This window comes from Macaca fascicularis, chromosome 16 (assembly GCF_037993035.2).
Source record: "Macaca fascicularis isolate 582-1 chromosome 16, T2T-MFA8v1.1".
In the NCBI taxonomy this organism is placed as follows: domain Eukaryota; kingdom Metazoa; phylum Chordata; class Mammalia; order Primates; family Cercopithecidae; genus Macaca; species Macaca fascicularis.
Genome location: NC_088390.1, coordinates 71,809,379 through 71,830,015, shown reverse-complemented (window position 1 = coordinate 71,830,015; position 20,637 = coordinate 71,809,379). Strand labels below are relative to the sequence as shown.

At 44.1% G+C, this 20,637-nt stretch overlaps 1 long non-coding RNA gene across 1 annotated transcript in view; it reads left to right on the top strand.

The window, feature by feature from the left end:
- The window catches only part of LOC135967889 (uncharacterized), a 36,293-nt gene extending 19,149 nt beyond the window's left edge, over positions 1-17,144 (top strand). Inside the window, exons 2-3 of the long non-coding RNA XR_010582188.1 lie at positions 16,743-16,832; positions 17,007-17,144. This is a non-coding gene — a long non-coding RNA (uncharacterized lncRNA). The remainder of the gene's footprint in view (positions 1-16,742; positions 16,833-17,006) is intronic.
- The last annotated feature ends 3,493 nt before the right edge of the window (positions 17,145-20,637 follow it).

Sequence of the window (20,637 nt, the reverse complement as noted above, 5' to 3'; positions counted from 1 at the left end):
TCAGGCAGGGCCTGCCACCTAGGGAGTATTTAACATATGTTGGTTTCCCCTTCCTCTACAGAGGGCTCAATTTACAGATGAAAAAATGGAGGTTCAGAAACAGGAAGTTACTGGCCCAAGTTCACTAAGCTAGTTGGACAGATTCGTTCCTTGCATTCCAGGCCCAAACTACCTCATTACCTGCTCACCCCTACACGATGTCCACTGTCTTCTGTGGGTCCTCCCATGTCTCAATGTGGCTGAGCCTATTGAACCTTTGGTCTGTCCCAGCTGTCTGATTTTTGTCCTCTACCCAAGCTCAAAGTGCTCTCTCAAGTAACTAGAGTCAACCTAATAAACAAACTTGTGCTAGAACACTGCTTCTCAACCTTGGCTGTGTGTTAGAATCACTTGGGGAACTTCAAAACTCTGCATGCTCCAGCCACATCAGACCAATTAAATGAGAATTTTGGAAGCAGGACCCAAGCGTCAGTATTTGTTTGTTTGTTTGTTTCTTGAAAAAAACTCCCCAGGAGAGTTCCATGTGCAGCCAGGATTGGGAATCACAGTGCTAGGGTATCGGTGGCTGTTCTTGAAGTTGTAAAATGATTGCCCATGAGATTATCTAATCTAATTCTCCCATTTTATACACGAGCAAACTGAGGCCCAAAGAGGTGAGAAGACTTGACTCAGATGGCCCAGCAGATGAGAGAGGCAAAAAGGAAATTAGAACCCAGTTCATTGTTTCTTCTTTGTAAATGTGTTCAGAAGATTTTCGGTTCTTCCCCAAACACATACAACCTTTGTTTTTTTAGGCACCTTCAGCCACAGAAAGAACATAGGGCTTGGGTTGCAGTGATTGAGGAATTTGACTTCAGCCTCCCCACTTCCACTCTACAAACTTGGTTCCCATGAATTTCATTCCATCTGCCTTGACTCCCCACCACCACTCCCCCCGCTCCAACACTTTTTCTCTTTTCTCAATTATCAGGTTAATTTCTGAAGAACATTTTGAACATTTCCTTCAAGTGGCCAGGCCTGAAACCTAGTGGCAGATATTTCTTCCTTTGCTCTGGTGGCACTTCCAATGTGTCCCTGCTCCCGAAGATAGTCCTGCAGGCAGTGGCTGTTCCACCCCAGTGAGCCCACACTCATGTTTTCTGATTCAGCATCCTCTACAGACACCAAGTTCTCGTTAAGACTTACCTCTTCTGTTCATACTCAAGTCTCTAATGGGTGACAAGAGCTAAGCTGATCAACTAATATTGCCTTAGGTATCACTCATTGTTTATTGTTTATGGCTTAGCCTTACAATAATAAATAATTTCTGTTTCCTCTTCACCAACTGTTTTCCTGCTCAGAAAATCTATTTGAGTTTTGTCTAGGGCTTTGTGGCCAGAGATGCTCAATCTGTGGTTTATGGATGGCCAACGGGTCATAGAATTCAAGGGGTCCATGAACATGGCTGGGAAAATATGTTTTTATTTTCACTAATAACAAAATATGTATTTTTTTAACTAAACAATAAAATACATCATTCCTTTCACAAACCCCTAATGGAAATTTGACACATGTTTTCGTTACAGATGCAGGCAACAAACCATAGTAAAATGGTTTTTACTGTTTTACATAGTAAAATAACACTTACATAATAAACACTTACAGAGTAAACATTTACATAGTAAAAGTGTCTGTGACTTTGTTGATTTTGTTACCATCAAAACAAATAAATATTTTCATATGAAGTATAGTAGTTGCATATATCTTGAAGTTATTTATTCTCAGTGTTACTAAAATTATGATAGGTAAAAAGCTGTCACTAGAGTTTCTAAAAGCAATAACAACAAGTGCACATAATACTATGTCTCGATTCTAAAATATTTTAACTCTTTTTCAGTGTAATTGCTTTGCTTTGTAATCCTATGTGTTTTATTTTCTTGCATTTAAAAATATTTAAATGATTTAAAAGCATTTTTCTGAGAAGGGAACCATGGCACAAAGCAGGCCAGAAGCCCTGCATCAGCATCTTTTGGATGTGGGGGCGGCACTGGGACACAGGGATTGTCCTTCTGAGCCTCTTAAATTGCCTCAGTGGCTGCTACCTGCCTGGGCTCAGTTGGCTGTGTTAGGCTGGGGCTGTTGGAAAGTTGGGCTCTTCTGAAAAGTTCACCCCAGGAGTTTCGTCATCTTTGGGCAGTTCCATTAGTTTGAGAGTCCAGCTTCCTTCCACAACCCAACAATCCTAACAGGGAATTACGTATTAAAGAAGGACAAATGGCAAGCATGAGTACTACAGTCAAAGCTATAGTACTAGCTGTAGTACTACAGTCAAAGCTGAGTCAAAGCTGTTTTGGTAGCAAGGAAGAGAAATCTATTCACGCTGGCTCAGAGCAAGGCATTGGTGTACTGACCTAGAGTTCTCATGAAACAGAGCATAGCAGGCTACTTGGAGAGCAGAAAGCTGCCCAAGACTGAAGCATCTACTTTCTGGATCTCTCAGGAACCTCCTGCTCTCTGCTTTCCCCTGCACACCTGCCTCATTTTCTCTTTCCTGACCAGCCTCTTCTGTTTTCTCCTGAGGTCTGCTCTCCTATAACCTCAGCTTTGGCTCCTTCTGATGTCCACTCAAGCCCTGGTACTACATGGCCTTGCAGCCCACCTTCTCACAGTTCACTGGCTCCTCACTTCTCCTGGGTCTTGGGAAGACTGCACACCTCTACACCATTGCAAGCAGGTGGGGCCATGTGACTAGCTCTGGCCAATGGATTGTGAGAGGAAGGGAGCACGTGTCACGTACCAGTCGAAGCTTCTAAAGCCAGCAGGAGCCCCTTCCGTGGTTTCTTCCTCTGCTAAGGTGAACCCTGAAGCCTCATGTAGAGATGACAGTGTCGTAAGATGGGTGAACCTCTGTCATCCTGGGGCCTGAGTGATTATGTGGAACAGAGAAAGTCTCCCACCCCCCCATCCCACACTTGGCAACCTACCTTTGCATGTAATGCCAGGAATAAACAGGTGAGCAAGGAATAAACTATTTTTAATCCACTAAGATCTTAGGGTTGTTTACTACTGCAGCATATCCTATTCTTTCCTAATTAATAGACTGTTTCCCTGTGTGAGTATAAATTATTGGTGGAAGAATCTGAACGACCTAGCCTGGGTCAGTTGTCCATCTCAGTTCAATAAGATGTAGTTGGGGTTGACATAAATCATGATTAAAATGTGCCTGGCTTCATCATTTCCAAAAGGAGAGTTTGTAAGAAAAATATCTTACTCTTCAGAGAGGAGGCATCCAAGGTCTTTAGTGAGAAATGCACTCGTAATTTAGGGAAGATACTGCCTAGGGGTTAAAATGGTCTCGTATGGTGTATTAGTCCGATTTCACACTGCTGATAAAGACATATCCAAGACTGGATATATAAAGAAAAAGAGGTTTAATGGACTCACAGTTGCACATAGCTGGGGATCCCTCACAACCATGGCAGAAGGCAAAAGGCATGTCTTACATGGTGGCAGGCAAGAGAGAAAGAGAGCCAAGCAAAAGGGAAAACAAACCATCAGATCTCATGAGACTTATTCAGTACCACAAGAACAGTATGGGGAAAACCGCCCCCACGATTCAATTATCTCCCACCAGGTGCCTCCCACAACACATTGGAATTATGGGAGCTACAATTCAAGATGAGATTTGGGTGGGGACACAGCCACACCATATCAGATGACTCTGATGGGTTTGCCAATTATACAACCTGTACTCAGGATTTTTCAAAAGTGGCACATTTGACATTAAGACGGAGTAATTCTTTGTTGTTGGAACCTGTTCTGTGCCCAAGAGGATGTTGAGCAGTATCTCTGGCTTCTATGCAAGATATTCCAATACTACACACACACCCTACCCTCCCAATCATGGCAATCAAAATTGTCTCCAGACATTGCCAAAACTGCCCCTAGTTGAGAACTACTACTCTATAATTTCAGGAGCAGTCAAATTTTAAAAATTCTATTCCATGGATTCCACGTATACTCCTAGTCATAAGACCATTTGTCTTCACTTTTGGTACGGAAATTAAGGTCATATTTATAATGAATTTATTAACAGCCTGGGACTGAATGCCATCAACTTTTTGGTCTTCACTATTTTTTCCCTATTACTTATCTTGTAAAGGCCTGATTTGGTAAAAGGAATGACCTCTGACACTTTTCTCTTTTCCTGGCACCCACTCTAAGCTACCTCAGGTGAGTAGGATCCGTATGTCCAAACCTATATACAACTCCCTTGGGAACTCTGCAGATGGTGCAGATGCCCATGAACAGATTGGAAATCTAGTGGTTATGCCTGAAGGAAGCCAATGGTTCACACCCCTATTCCACACACTCTCTTCCTTTGATTTAGTTTTTCCTTTAAGTGGATTATAGCAGCCAAATTTGGTTTCTCTGTGAGCCCCTTTTCTGTTGAGCCTTGTCAGAAGACCATGTGCCCCAGCCTTCCTCCATTTCTTTGTCGCTGCTTTAATTGGAGGGGCTTCCTCTCTGCTCTGCCTCAAGTGAGAGAGAAAGAGCCCTTTGCCATGTGAAAACATAATAGGCACTGTATGAAAACAGTCACCTAGCAAACAAGATCCTTGGAGGGCGTCTGGTGTGTGACTAGTTGAAAGCGACTGCTGGCTGACCAGTAATTAGCTTGGCTGAAGCCTGCACAGCAGACCTGGTGAACAACAAAAGGCAACTTTTAGGAAGAAGCTTCTTGAAGGAGAAGTGAGGAACCTTTCTAAGAGGTACTGTCCAAGTCTTTCTTGTGATCTTGCACAGTGGAGCTGAAAAGTGGATTAAGGCAGGAAATAATAAGCTATGTGTGTGCTCACATGCACACACATGTTCATGCACGGCTTCGCTTGCTCATTTACTTTCTATATTCAAGGCCTGCTGACCTCTGTACTCCACCGCCTCAAATTCAGAAGTGATGAATAGGATGCATTCTGACTTTACATGCGATGGAGAGCTTTGAAAAGATGAAAAATTAGCAACGTATGAGCTGAGCAACCCAAAGAGACCTGAAAAGGGAAGGAAATGGCTAAATGAAGTTTCAGATGTCACTGCGATCCTGAGGCTGGCGTTTGGATGTAGAGGTAGCTTCGTGTGGTTATGAAAAGGGGAATCAGGACCTCTCTGCCCACCTCTGACTTGCTTCCCTGTCTGAATCTTTTCATTTCCTTCTCTTTTCCATGCTCTGCCAAATGAGAATGAACCTGCTTCTGCCTGGAAATGGTCCCCATTCCGTCTTTAGGACATTCTGCCTGATGCTATCAAGGTAAAGGAGATTGATTTTCTCAAGCATGTTTCTCTCTCATTTCTTTTCTTCACCACGTCTTTTCTTCACCACTAGCTCTTGACCTTATCCTCAGATCTTCTCTGAAATGGATGAGATGCAAATGGTGCAGTAAAGTTTATCCCCAGATGCTTCTCTTCTGCCTGAAGAAAACAGCAATTGCTTTAAGTCCCTTGTGTTAGTCCAAGCTCTGATGGTTACAAGGTCAGGAAGCTAACTTAAGGTAGCCTAAGCCAAAACATTGTTTCACTTAAGGGCGAAACATTGTTTCACACTTAACAATGGGTGTGTACTACATTACAGGTGCTCCGGAAACTTAGATACTATCAGGATTCCCTCATGCTCTAACTCCACCACTCATTTCTGTCTCCCTTTGCACATTGGCCTCGTTCCTGCCTACTGTACATGGATGGGCTTTCTCCATACAGAAAAACATGCCCCTCAGTGGTGCATCAACTTAATAATTCCAAAGGAAAGAGAAGTATAACTCTCACAGCTCACTTCTACAAAAATCTAGAGAAAGACTCTGATTGACCCAGCCTGGGTCATGAGCCACCCCTGGACCAATCACTGTAGCTGAAGAGATGGGGTTCTCTGACTGGCCAGTTCTGGACGAATGGCACTTCCTGTGTCTAGAATGGGCCATCAGAATCACATGCAAGAGGTTTTGGGAAACAGGTGTCTAGGGAGAGGGAGGAGTTATAACCAGAGAAAATGAAAAAGGGATGCTAGGCAGACTTAAACAGCAGTGTCCACTAAATCATTTATCAGGCCAGGTGGGCGTGGTGACACACACCTATAATCCCAGCTACTTGGGAGGCTGAGGCAAGAAAATCACTTGAACCTGAGAGGCTAAGTTGTAGTGAACTGAGATCGCACCACTGCACTCTAGCCTGGGTGACAGAGTAAGACGCGGTCTGAAACAAACAAACAAACAAACAAAACAGTTATCAATAGAACATTGCCCAGTGTGTAGTTTTTGGGGGCTGCTATACCGTGTATCAGATGACCAGAATCTGGTGGCTTAAAGCAACATGAGGCCAGAAGTTCAACATCAAGGTGTTGTCAGGGCCATGCTCCCTCCAGAGGCTCCAGAGGAATTTCCTTTCCTTGTCTTTTCCAGCTTCTGGGGTGGTCAGCATTTCTTGGCTTGTGGCTGCTTACTCCAGTCTCTGCTTCCATCTTCACATGACCTTCTCCTCCTCTCTGTGTCTTCTCCTCTTATGAGGACACTTGTCATTGGATTTAGAGTCCATTCAGATAATCCAGGATAATTTCAAAAATCAAGATCTTTAATTATATTTGCAAAGACTGTCACATTTCCCATAGACTGTCACATTCATATGTTCTGAGGGTTAGAACATGGACATATAGTTTGGAGTCACCATTCAAACCACTATAGCCAATGTGGGGTGCCCCTGTCCCCAGGTGGCAGGGAAGCATTTGGACTGGCTTTGCCATCCACACACCATGAACATTTTTACAGGTACCCAAGTCCCGTTCTCAAACTTGCCAAGTCCATAGGTGGGTTTCTGAAGACGTAGATCGGGACCTGGACACAGCTTTGATTCATGCTAGCTTTCCATGGTGCCTCTTTCTTGCCCTTTCTCCTTTCTCATTATCTTGGCTCACTTTCCTCTCTACAGCTGTATCAAGGTGGTTAGTTAAGATTCTCTCTTGCTGGTCAGGCGCAATGACTCACAATGCTGGATAATCCCAGAACTTTGGGAGGCTGAGACGGGTGGATCACTTGAGGTCAGGAGTTCGAGACCAGCCTGGCCAACATAGTGAAAACCTGTCTCTACTAAAACACAAAAACTAGCCAGTGGTGGTAGTGCACATCAGTAGTCCCAGCTACTTGGGAGGCTGAGGCAGGAGAATGGCTTGAACCCAGGAGGCAGAGGTTGCAGTGAGCCGAGATTGTACCATTGCACTCCAGCCTGGATGACAGAGTGAAACTCCATCTCAAAAAAAAAAAAAAAAAAAAAAAAAAAAAAAAAAAAAAAAAAAAAAAAATTCTCTCCTGCCTTTCTTTACTGGCTATGTGACCTTGGGCAAATAACTTATCACTTTTCTGAACCTCAATTTTCTCATCTGTAAAATGGGGCTAATAATAGCACCTGTGTTGTAGGGTGCTACTCTGAGACTCAACTAAGTTCATATAAGACTTACAAAGCACTTACAACCATACCCTGCATGTGGTAAACACTGCGTAAAAGCTGTAATATATAACCAGGTTGTATCTTCTAGCTTCTTCTTTACCCTTTAGTTTTTCTGGTTACTTCTTTATTTTTCCTTCAGGTTTTCTCTTGCCTAGTTCTTCTTGCCAGTGCAGAGACTGACTATAGTATGCACAGGAATCACCTGAGGAAGATTTAAAAATGCAGGTGGCTGGGCCCCCTCTGGGGATTTGAATTCCATAGGTCTGGGGTAGGTCTTGGGCCTCTGTTTTTGACAGGTGCCCGCATGGTTCAGATGTAAGTGAACTCTGAGACCCTTGGTGATGGGAGAGGCACTAGGGGAGGTGGCTTTAATTCCATGATTCCTTAGTTTTCTGTATAGCCGTGGGTTGGTTACTTGATCTCAGCTTTCTCATCTTTAAGAGGGAGATAATATATCTTCCAGCCAGGGTCAAATGAAAGCATGCCTACAGTATCTAAATATCCTGTACAATGATAAGACCTAATATTTGTGATGCATTAAGAGTGCTGGAAAATCTCATATATTTTACTTCACTCAACTCTTTCAAATAACTTGCAGGGTTGAGGCCTGGTTTTCACTATACAGAGGAGGAAACTGAAGCTCATAGATAATTAAGAGGCTCAAATGAGTTCGTGTCTATAAAGCACAGTGCCTAGCACATAGTGAGTGGTTTTCCCCTTGATTCTAACCTTGGCCTTCTCTGCCCCGTAGCAGCAACCTTTGTGCAAAGGTCTTGTGTGTGGAAGTGACATTGAATCAGTCTCCTGTTTTCTCTAATGGAAAATAGGGAATGTCAAGATCGGCTCCTCGCCTGGTACAAAGAAATTCTTGTTCCTGGCTTTGCAATTTAGTTCAAGCACTAAAATGTTCCAAAGTACAGGGGTCAGCATCCATAAAGCAAACCCTCACAAAACCCTGTGCAGGTGATCTGAGTGCTGCCCCTTCCCCTTTGCCTGTCGGCCTTCCAGGGAGAAGGGAACCCACCCAGGGCACCAAGAAACTAGGGCACAGAGCATGACCTCAGAGCAAAAAAGCCCCTGGGTGAAGCAAGCCCAGGTGAAAAAACATGGGCCAGCATGGCTCAAGGGAACCGCGCTGCTTTTCATGAGAAAAGAATCCAGCCCCTCTTGCAACCTCTGGTTTCTTCTGAGCAGTTGCTCCTCTCCCACCCCTTACTGGTGCACCTGACTTAGGGGTTTCCAGGATGTCTGCAAAGCCCTCCCATGCCTGCTCTGACTTCTTGGCACATCTCTCTGGCCTCCTGGATCCTGAGCCGGATGTTTGCTTTCTGCATGGATTGTTGATCTGGCCACCTAGGAGCTGGGCTCAACCTTGACTTTCTCTCTTGCCCTGCCTCAGAGCTGCTACACAACTGGCATGCAAGTGTGTGCATGTGATTTATTTGTGAATAAGCTAGCTAAGCTTTTTAAAAATAAGTCAAGTTATAATTCACTTACCATAAAATTTACCCACTGAAAGTGTACATCTCAATGGTTTTTAGTATATTCACAGAGTTGTGCAACCAACACAATCAGTTTGAGAATATGATCATCAATGATGAGAAAGGAACTTCCAGTCCCTTGAATTATCGCTCCCTACTTCCCCCAACCCCTTAATCCCTCACTGGAAGCCACTAGTCTACTTTCTGTCTCTGTAGATCAATTTCCCTTTTCTGGACATTTCATATGAATGGAATTATATATGATGTGGCCTTTTGTGTCTGGCTTCTTTTACTTAGCATAATGTTTTCAAGGTTCATCCATGTTGTAACATGTGTCATTATAGTCGTCCCTTGGTATCCAGGAGGAGGATTGGTTCCAGGACTCCCTTCATAAACCCAAATCCACAGATGCTCAAGTCCCTTATATAAAATGGCGTAATATTTGCATCTAACCTATGCACATCCTCTCATGTATGTCTAGATCACTTATAAATACCCCCAAACAAGGCTACACATCACTTCATTCACTTGGATTCAGTGTAGTACTTGAGGTATGGCAAATTCAGTTTTGCATTTTAGAGCTTCATGGGGGTTTTTTGTTTGTTTGTTTTTGTTTTTGTTTTTTTCTATTTTTGATCCACAGTTGGCTGAATTCACAAATGTGGAACCCACAGATAAGGAGAACAGACTGTACTTCATTTGTTTTGGTGGCTGAATAATGTTCCTTTGTGAAGATATGCAATACTTTATTTATTCATTCAACAGTTGGTGGAGATTTATGTAGTTTCCACATTTTAGCTCTGATAAATAATGGCGCTACAGATAGATATTCACGTGCAAGCTTTCATGTGGGTGTATGTTTCCAACTCTCTTAATTACATACCTAGGAATAGAATTGCTCCAGAAATCCCCTGGTAAGTCTATGTTTAAAGTAGCTAAAGCTTTTAATGTGTTAAAGAAGTTAAGATCAGAGCTCGTGCAGGACATTAAAGGTTAAAATCCTTTACTGCATTGGAGCTACCTGAAGAGATATTTATTTATTATCTGAGGATATTTATACCAGATGGGGGAGAGAAGCAAGCCAGAGAAAGACTTAGAAGCAGTTTTTGAAACTTCATAGTAAAACGCAGGTGCCTGCACCAGTCTATATTTTCTCACCATTTAGCTGAGCTGGAGGATAATGAGATTTATCTTTCCCCATATGGCCCTATCTCTGTGAGGTCAGGAGAGAATGAGAAGCTCTTGAAGGATGTAAACCTCTTTAAGGATCCTTAAACTGAGCTTTTCACAGAAAGCACTGGGGATATAGTTCAGGACCTGCTTTCGTTCGGGGAAGAACTTTCCCTCTGGGGACCCTGTCTGCATGGAGATAGCTCACTGTATTCTTGTTACATGGACGACAGTGCTAATTAGTGTTGCTAAAAATTTTAGTCTATATTTTATAGCATAAAGATATTATATACTCATTATAGCCCATTTAGAAATTGAAAAAAATAAATGGGAAAAAATTAGGCTTTATCCCACCAACCAAAGAAATACAATCACCATTAATATTTAGAGTATTTCCCTCTAGGGGTGTGTGTGTGTGTGTGTGTGTGTGTGTGTGTGTGTGTGTGTGTGTGTGTGTGTTTTCTGCATAGGATTTTTTACTCTCCAGGGCAATAACTTCTAGGCCTATGTGACGGCTCCCAGATTTCCATATGAGAGAGTTTGGGGACATCCTTCTGGTAGAAGGGGAGGCTGGAGGATAAGTCCTAAAGCTGTGTTTGCAAAACAAGCATGTGTTTACTGGAAAGAATAATAGTTTGGGCAGCTTTTGGGAGGAGCTGCTACAAGTTGGGAGGGATGTCAGTTTCACACCTCCCATCAAAGGAAGGTGAGGAAATCCACTAAACTTACAACCTCCAGGCCAAAAGCTAGAAAGTACCCTTTTCCCTGCATGCTCTGAACTCAGTGTCCCTGCCATCCTGGCTGCACGATGCTCCTGTCCCCACTTTAAGGTGACTCACCCCTCTTGCTCAGGAATGAAAGAGGTCAGTGAGCAGCTTGCTCTTCACCCCAGCTTCTCTAGAACTTAACTCAGGGCTGATAAGTGACCTAAGCAGCCCCGCTGGCTACTCAGTGTGACCTCTTAGAAACCAGAAAGGGAAGGAGCCACAGGCAAAACTCAAGGACACCATTTTTTCGCTTAGGTTTGTTTTAAATAGGGGTCTGTCCTTTCAAGTCCCTTCTAACCCTGAAGCTGTGGCCGTGTTGCCGAGACAACCTGCTTGGAAGACTGAACAGGCAGGATACAGCTTACCGTTCTACTAAAGTATGGCGTGCAGCAAGTCCGTCTGATATGCTTGATGACGCACAGTTATGGAGCCACACAACAACCAGACCCAGGGAACAGCGTTCTGCTTCATCACCTCTAATTTGTGGTGGTGTTACAGAACCAACACCGTTTTTGTTGTTGTTGTTGTTTGTTTGGTTGTTGTTTTTTCTCATTTTATTAGTTCTTCTGGACTGAACCAATAATCAGCATAAATGGTGAGGGGTTTTCCCAAGGTCTCATGTCCCTTATGACTGCACTTTTTGTCCTTTTTCCTATCTCTCTCACCTCACGCTTTCTTCCCCTTCTGTCCCCTGGACCCCAGGAGTCCCCCAGACTTTCTCCCTGCTTCCTGCCCCCTTCAGAGAGTACCAGCACCAACAAGCACCACGCAGAGGGACTTGTGGGCCAGGAGGCCAAGGACTGCCTGGTAAACCTGCTGACCTTGGCAGGGAGGAAGGGGAGGAGAGGGCTCAGGGTGAAAGGGCTTTAGATGCTGGCAACAGGGAGCCTGGAGGTCTGGCATGAGGCCGAGTTGGGGACTGGCCCAACCACTTCATCCGAACTTGGCCACCAACTCATTACATAACCTTGGAAGCCACTTCTCTCTCTGGGGCTTAGTTTCACCATGAGGGTGGGGGACAAGGATACACTCTGAAGTCTTTCCCAGCCCTAGCAGTCTATGATGTGAATTGAGACATGGACTAGGACCGAAATCTAGTGATGTGTACCCAAAATGGTAATAGAATTGAAAACGCCTTAGGTTAGCTGTCAAAGGTGTTGAGTTCTCTGTCAGTCAGCAACCCATAATGACCTTAGACAAATCATGCCTGAGTCTCTTTATGCATAAAACACGTATCTATTTATATCTCAGGTTGGTGAATAAAATGCTAGTGAAACAGCAGGCGGGAATTGTAAAGAAAAGATTATGAAGTTACTCAGCAGAGGTGAGGGCCCTGATGGGGGAGTTTGGAGGCCTGCGTTGGGGCCCTAAATGCCTGAAGGGTCAGGGGAAACCATGCCTCATGCGAGAGACGACTGGATGCCTTGGCATTTACAGGTAATTGTGTGGCTCAGGCAAGGCAGAGGAAAATGGAACCACTTCCTAACTCCTAGGGCTGTGGTCTTGGTGGACAAAGGATTCAATTTGGGCAGGGGGCAAGTGAGGGGCAGGGTGTGGCATGTTGCACTGGACATTGTCTTTAGCCCAGTTCACGAAGGGGGTGGTAAGAAATGAAATGGCACAGTTACTCTGCAGTTGCGACACTAGGAGCATTCTAAGAAATAAAAGGAGAAGTCTAGGCCACCCATCAGGCTGTTTTAGGAGAGGTGTAACACTTAAGATAGGATGTGGGTAACACCACAAGCCCTAGAGCACACGTGGCCACCAGGGCCACCTGTCTACCCGGGAGGATACCTGATCCCGCCGGGCACCGGGCTGGGGAAGGGAGGCACTGAGACCCTGGGGTTCCCGTGAGTCTGCTGGTGCAGGCTCGGCTCTACAGATGGTCATTGTTCTCAACACCCCTTTGTTGTCCTTTCCCAGGCGCCAGGCGGGTGGGAACTGAAGAGTCGTGGCTTACCCAGAGATAAGGTCTTTTTATGAGCTTCCTGATTTCGCTGAGGGAGGAACTTGGCCAACGGGCACGGATGATGGACAGTCCCCTCTACCTGGTTCCTTCTGGGAGAGTGAAGCTCTTTCCAGTGCAGACGGAAGGGCGCCGACCGGCTCTGGGGAGACTCGTGCTGGGGTGCTCAGGTGCAGAGGTCCAACCCAGCAGGACATCAGCAAGAGAGAGGAGAAAGCTTTTGTTTATGCTGCTACGGTTCATGCCAACAAATGCTCAGGAGAACAAGTCCAACCCTCGCTTCTGGAGGTGGGCAGACTAGCAGATCACGTCCCAAGATTCTTCTGGAAATTTCTCCTTTCCCCTCCAGGGAAAAAGACAGTGAAGGGGATTAAAAGAAAATCAAAAGAAACACCCATGTATTTTATCTAAATTCTAAAATGCGGGAGAGACTTGAAGGTGAACCTTGAAACATCATTAGTCAGGTCCAAAGGACTTTAAATGAGGTAGTTTCAAACATTCATTCTGGTGAATTCATAAAGAAACAGAGACAGAAGCAGAGGAAAAGACACAGAGAGAGAGAGAGAGAGAGTTTAGAGAAAGAGATTTTAAGTAAGGTAAACTTTTAGTATAGAAATACATGTGCTTGGTAAAATAGTCAATTAAAAAAGTATAGAGTGGCCAGGCACAGTGGCTTACGCCTATAATTCCAGCACTTTGGGAGGCTGAGGCGGGTGGATCACTTGAGGTCAGGAGTTTGAGATCAGCCTGGCCAACATGGGGAAACCCCGTCTTTACTAAAAATACAAAAATTAGTCAGGCGTGGTGGCCCGCCCCTGTAATCCCAGCTACTTGGGAGGCTGAGACAGGAGAATCGCTTGAACCCAGGAGGCAGAGGTTGCAGTGAGCCGAGATCGCGCCATTGCACTCCAGCCTGGGTGACAGAGCGAGACTCCATCTCAAAAGCAAACAAACAAACAAACAAAAACGGATAAATGCTTGAGGTGATGGATATCCTGTTTACCCTGTTGTGATTATTACATGTTGTACACTTGTATCAAAATATCTCATGTACTGTGTAAATATATATACTTACTATATAACCACAAAAATTAAAAATGAAAAAAAGATATGTACATTTTTCAAAAACAGAATAAAAAGAGAACAAAGCTTCTGTCCTGATGGTGGGAATAGTGGCAGGCAACGAGGTTTGAGGTTCGGAGAATCCAGCTGTAAACAAACACACAAACAGATCATAAAATGTGAGATACTGTTAAGTGTTAAGTACTATGCAGAGGATTAAAAGAGACTCTGATATGTTGGTAAGTGATTGGGTGGTCACTCCGCCTCTTTGTGAGCAGACGGCTTTTAAGGTGAATAATATGAATAACTGGTACATCTCTTCCTTCTTTGTTAGCTTTCTAATCTCTAACCGTACTTAATGTGGAGAGTCGCTCCGATGCCATGTGTATGTCATCTCTCACTTACACAGACTCACACTGACATTCACACATTAACAGTCAAAGAGGCAGCCTCAGACCATTCACCATCTGGGGCCGCCTATTGTTCCCTCCACCCCCTTTCTTGTATCGGAACTAAGACCCCATTCTCCCCTGTCCTTATACACTCCACATGTTCCCCACTCCATCTGAGGAGTTCATGAGCAGCATGTTGAATACGTAAAGTGTATGATGCAAGTTGGAGATTGTGGAAGTGTGGGAGGCCATCCTGAATGTCTGCTAGCCTTAGACGGTCTTTTAGACACTCTTTGTTTTTAATACATCCCTGGCGCGAACTACATTAGTCCTCCTTTGTTTCTCCAAAGGACTGCAGAAGAAAATAAGCCAATTATGTAAGCATTCTGGCTAGCAAACTCTTGGTACCTACTAACCATAGATCTAAATGTTGTGTAGTAATGCTAAGGACTCCAAGTTCCTAGGAAATCCTCATTATTTTTACTCTCAATTTTAACACAGTAATTCTCTGAGTTAGGAGAGGACACCACTTCTCCCCAGAAATGAGAACACTTCTCACTTCCTTCCCTCTGCCTTTCTGCCTTCCTTTCTTTTCTTCCTTTCTTTTCCTTTCCTTCCTTTGTTCCTTCCTTGCTTCCTTCCTTGCTTTCTCTCTTCCTCTTTCCATGTTTCCTTTCTTCTTCCTTCTCATAGTTTCATTCTTTACGTATGTATCCGTCATCAATTTATTGTTTACTGTTACCGTTTTTGCACTTTGTATTAATGAAATCATACACATATTCTATGGCTTCTTCTATGACACATTTCTTTGTTCATCATTTTTTCATGTTGTTGAAATTTACTCATGTTCATATCCATAGTTATTAGATATTTTCTCTAACCAATAGTTTTACTTTATATTAAAATGCCACAATTTGTCCTTTCTGCTGATGGGCATACAGGCAGTTTCTGATTTTCACTATTGCATACGATGCTGTAATGAACATTCCCTGTGCTGCCTCCTGGTGCACATGGACATACACTGGTGAACAGAATTCCTGGTTCAAAGTGTTATGAGCAGATTCAACTTTATCAGACAAAACAGAACTATTTTATTTTATTATTTCCCCAGAAGAGCTGTCATTTGAAGAAAGCTCTCTGTAGTTAGGAAAGGGGAACATAGGTCTGGGGGGGATTCAAAAGTAGCTTCTCTAACCATTACAAAGGAATTTATTAAATTTTTTAAAAAGTAAGTCTGCAATTTTAATAAATAAGAATCCACATAAACAAAGAACTTTGGCATACATGGAAGGAGCTCAGGCTGTGGGATGCATCGATGAATACAGGGTGCTTCTCCTGTTAGATAGTGGACTCTTCTAAGTAGGCAAAAGTGTGATGCACATAATTGTGATGTGTTTGAGGTAAAGCCAAAAGAGAAAGAGTCAGGGAATGCTAGGGCTACCCATGGCACTAACTAGTGAATCCCAGTTTTCAGATGGAATTGTCCCCTCTGGCTCATCAGTCAACATGAATTTACTTGAAGGACCATCAGTTCCTTAAAGCCTCATCTCCCCCAGTGGGTGTTGTTTTATCAGCCTCCTTCTCCCTGTGTGGGGAAGCCCGCCTCGCTCACCCTCACTGTTTTACATAAAACTGGCCAATTCCCTCATTTAATTCATAATAATGAAAACTGAACATATGACTGAAATTTTAAATTGTTTTGGGTTTTGTTCATAATGATGCAAATAGGAATGCATAGATTCATAGATATACCAAAAAAAAAAAAATCTAGACCATTGTTTAACCCCAAATGGATTTTATACACAACATAGACCAAAGTGAATTTCAGTGAAATGCTGGAGTTTCCAATCTGTCATGGGTGCTCACAGGGGTGATTCCCTGACAGGCTTCCTCCACCCACACCAACGAAGCCTGGGCATAGGAAGATGACTTCATCCTGTGCTCCCATTTTCTGATTGATTTGCATAATGCTTAGGAATTTGTGAAATATTTCCACCAGCATTGTTTAATTAGATTTTCATAACCTAGTGAGTGAGGAGGAACGGATGATCTCCAATTGTGAAGAATGAAGAAACCAAGGCCCAGGGAGGTTGACAGACTTGTCCTGAGTCACGTTTGCTCCTCTCCCAAGTGGGCTGGGTCCAAAAGGGCTGGATTGTGCCACAGTCAATGGAAACGTGTGCATCTCAGGGTGCATCTTGGGATTACGGTGGTATTTCTCCATGCCTGGGGCTAACCGAGCTTAAACTCACTGAGGAGAAATGGGCACCCACAGAGAGAGGTGGCCATCCATTCCAGCATCTCATCACGGCCCTGGCCCCAACAGCATCTTCCAGAGGGACTCAAGCCCATCCAGGGAGAAACCATGAGCAACACAGTGATGATAATTGCGTAATAGGCAGGAATACATTTCAGATTCCCACCTTGCTCTGATTTTCAGGCCTCTCTTCTGTGGTGGAAGGTAAATATCCCAAGAAAAACAAACCTTGGCTGCAGCTGTCTTCAGGGATCTGTGTACTTTCAAGATAAGGTGAGTTGCCCCAATCATTTTATGATCCTAATTGTTGGGGAACAGGATATTCATCCTCAAACACATCACCGCGGCCCTCCCAGCTTCCTTCTGTGCTGATTAAAATGAAGCCGTTTGCTTAGGAAACCCCCCAAACCTGTGGCATTGATAGTCATTTTTTTTTTCTCTCCCTAGAAAACCTAATTTCCAGAGGGTATGCCTTACCACAGCAGGCCTCCACGTGGCTTACACAAATAATGCAAAAATCTCCAACAACCCCTACCAAGAACTTACTCCTGGTGCATGGCCTGCATTTTATTTTATTTTGTTTTATTTTATTAAATTTTTAAAAATCTAACTAAAACATTTGGGCTGTTGTTTTCCTTACCCCTGCCCCCCAACACCTTCGACTGTACACAGAGTAATTTCAAACTGTAAGCTACTCCTGACTTAACTACTTATTAAAAACACTAATATGCTTGGCTGCTTTGATGTCTATGGAACAACAAAGGAAGAGAGTTACTCTGGGCCACTGTAATCCTTGATTTGTCACTAAGTTATGACACCCAGCAGAGCCGTGTGACAGTGCAAATCAATCATCCCGTGTGCTCCGCGGGGCCTTCCCTGCCTCCCGCCGAGCCGCTGCAGTTTAATTAGCTTTTTTCACACTACCGCAATGTACATCTGCAGCTTCAGCAAGAAAAAGAGATGGAGGCAAGTTCACTGGGAAGCGGGAGCCTTAAAAAAAGTTCATATCGTGGAAAAAAAAAAGTCTGAAAGAAGAAACATCAGAGACCTTTGTAGTTTTTGCTTCAGAGGCATTAAGACATACACAGGCCTCGGGTACACCAGATTGTTAAATGTAGACTTTAAAAACAGCTCCACCAAACCCTGTGCAGAGGAGCTATCAGATGGTGTTTAAAGGACTTTTTCTTCTTTTGGGGGTAGTCTGTGTCTCCTGTTTTCCTCCTGCTCTATACCCCACCTTTGGTTGATTGTGCAGAAATTCTTTGAGTCTGAACCTTCTTGAGCCCATCAAGATGAAAGAGGTGAGACCTTGATTCTGCCCAAGTTTTCCAAAACTTTGGATAAGTTCCTCCCGAAGGGTGGTGTCCTTGAGTGAAAAGCATGTTCCTCTGTTCATTTTGCAGTGATAAATAACTGCAGCCACAGGCTAAAGCCAGGAATGAGGCCTCGAAAGTTGGGAGTCATTGACGGGGACAGCAGGGGTGAGAGCAAATCAGGCCTCGGTGTCAGACACAGAGCGACACTTTTGTCCTGGCCCGGGAGGGAGTTAGACAGATGAGATCAAGCTGACCCTGACTATGCTGGGGGTGTTCAGGACACTGTCTGGTTTCTCTGGAAAACCACCTACCAGGGGAGGGGCTGGGAGACAGCCAATCTGCTTTTCTGGCCAGTTCCTGGGCAACTGTTATGGCTCATGGGCTGGTGAGCTCAGACTGATGACAGTGATTTAAGGCATGTTGGAAGTTGGGTTTTCTCCTCCCAGAATTATCTTTCCCTAGTTAGGGGAAGGGAGCAAGACAGAGCATGGAGGTGCTGAGGGGTCACCTTGTCACAAGTCATCACCCCGTATTCAGGTGATGGCTTTTGCATCACTTGCAGGGAGGTGTGTATCTGAGGATGCCAAGAGCCCATCTCACAAGCTCTCCCTGGTGCTCCTTCTACCCATTTTGTTTAGGCTTTGGCAACAGCCTGGGCCCATTTCTTCTGTTTCTGTCCCTCACGTGTTGGCACATCTTAGCTGAGGGAGGCAGGCTCTGCTGTGTGCGCTGCTCTGAGACTGCACAGCCAGACCCTGGAGGGTCTCCCATGAAGATCCTGGCCCAACCTCCAGGACCTTCAGCCCCATATCAAAAGGTCAGGGTCAGGGCTAAAAAGAAATGTGCTAACAAGCCACAAAAGGACGTGGAAAGAACTTAAATGCATGTTGCTAAGTGAAAGAAGCCAATCGGAAAAGGCTATGTACTGTACAAATCCAACTGTATGACATCTGGAAAAAGGCGAAACTATAGGGGCAATAAAAAGGTCAGTGGTTGCCAGCGGGGAGAGGGAAGAGGGTGAATAGGTGGAGCATAGGGCATTTTTAAGGCAGTAAGACTCTTCTGCATGAGATTGTCATGGATACATATCATTGTATGTTTGTTAAAACTCGTAGAATATACAACACAAAAAGGAAAAACCCTCATGGAAGTTATAGACTTTAGTTAGCAATAGTGTATCAATATGGTCTTATCAATTGTACCAAATCTACCACACTAATGTGTTATTAACAAGATGTTAATAATAGGAGAAATTTGGTGGTGGTGTAATATGGGAACTCTGTTATTTTCACTTATTTTTTGTAAGCCTAAAACCACTCTAAAAATGAAAGTCCTGGCCAGGATCTGGATTAAAATGAAAAAAAAAAAAAAAAGAAAGAATAAAGTCTGACTGGACAAGGTGGTTCACGCCTGTAATCTCAGCACTTTGGAAGCCCAAGGAGGCAGGATTGCTTGAGCTCAGAAGTTCAAGACCAGCCTGGGGAATATGGTGAAACCTCATCTCTACAAAGAATAGAAAAATTAGCCAGGCGTGGTGGGATGCACCCATAGTCCCAGCTACTTGGGAGGCCAAGGTGGGAAGATCATCTAAGCCCAAGAGGCAGATGTTGCAGTGAGCCATGATCACACCATTGCACTTGAGCCTGGGTGGCAGAGCCAGACCCTGAAAAAAAAAAAGCAATAAAGTTTATTCATTTAAAAAAATTTTTTTTAAGTCACAGGGACAAAAGCCACAAAAACAGGAAGGAGAGGAGAGGTGAGCAAGGGGAGGCTTCCCTCCGACCTGCAGTGTTTATTTTGTAGTTAATTGCCAGCGGGCATTCACTGAGACCTGTGGTTACCTGGGAAGCATCCTTTTCTTCTGAGACAGGCTTCTTCTTGACCTTGCTTTGAGCACTGAGCAACAATCACCTCCCTGTTAGTGACATGTGAAACCTGAGTCTAACTCTCCTTCCCTGGTGACCTCCAGGGACATCCAAGTGCCGTGTTTTATGTAATGGGTGGATGTAAACAGCATTTTGATATGTTGAATCGCCTTTTGAAATATACAAAGAAAATATTCTCTAGTGAACTCCTCCAGAGAGGAAAGAGGCACATAATTTCAGGGCAGAAATTGTTCTTTTAGGTCATGTGGTCCCAACCCCAGAGGGGTTAATTGACCTGATCAAGGTCATCCAGCCAAGCCTGGACCAAACTGAGACAATTTGAGGTTTCCTGACTCCATCCTATCCAGCATCCTTCCACTGGGGTGGCTGATAAATGGTCACCAGGGTGGTAGAAAGTTGGCCTGCTGACCTTCCAGGAGACCTGAGTCCCAGTCCTATATCTGTTTGTCAGAGATTGTGTGGCTTCATTAAATCTCATAACCTCCCTCTACACAAGCCCAGATGAATTTCTTTGTCTCCAAAATGGAAACACTCATCATATTAGAACTCTTGGCTGGGTGTTGTGGTTCATGCCCGTAGTCCCAGCACTTTGGGAATCTGAGACGGGTGGATCACTTGAGGTCAAATGTTTGTGACCAGCCCTGCCAACATGGTGAAACCCTATAACTACTAAAAGTCCAAAAATTAGCCAGACGTGGTGGTGTGTGTCTGTAATCCCAGCTACTTGGGAGGCTAAGGCAGGAGAATCACTTGAACCTGGGAGGTGGAGGTTACAGTGAGCTGGGATCATGCCACTGCACTCCAGCCTGGGCAACAGAGTGAGACTCCATCTCGAAAGTAAAATAAAATAAAATAAAATAAAATAAAATAAAATAA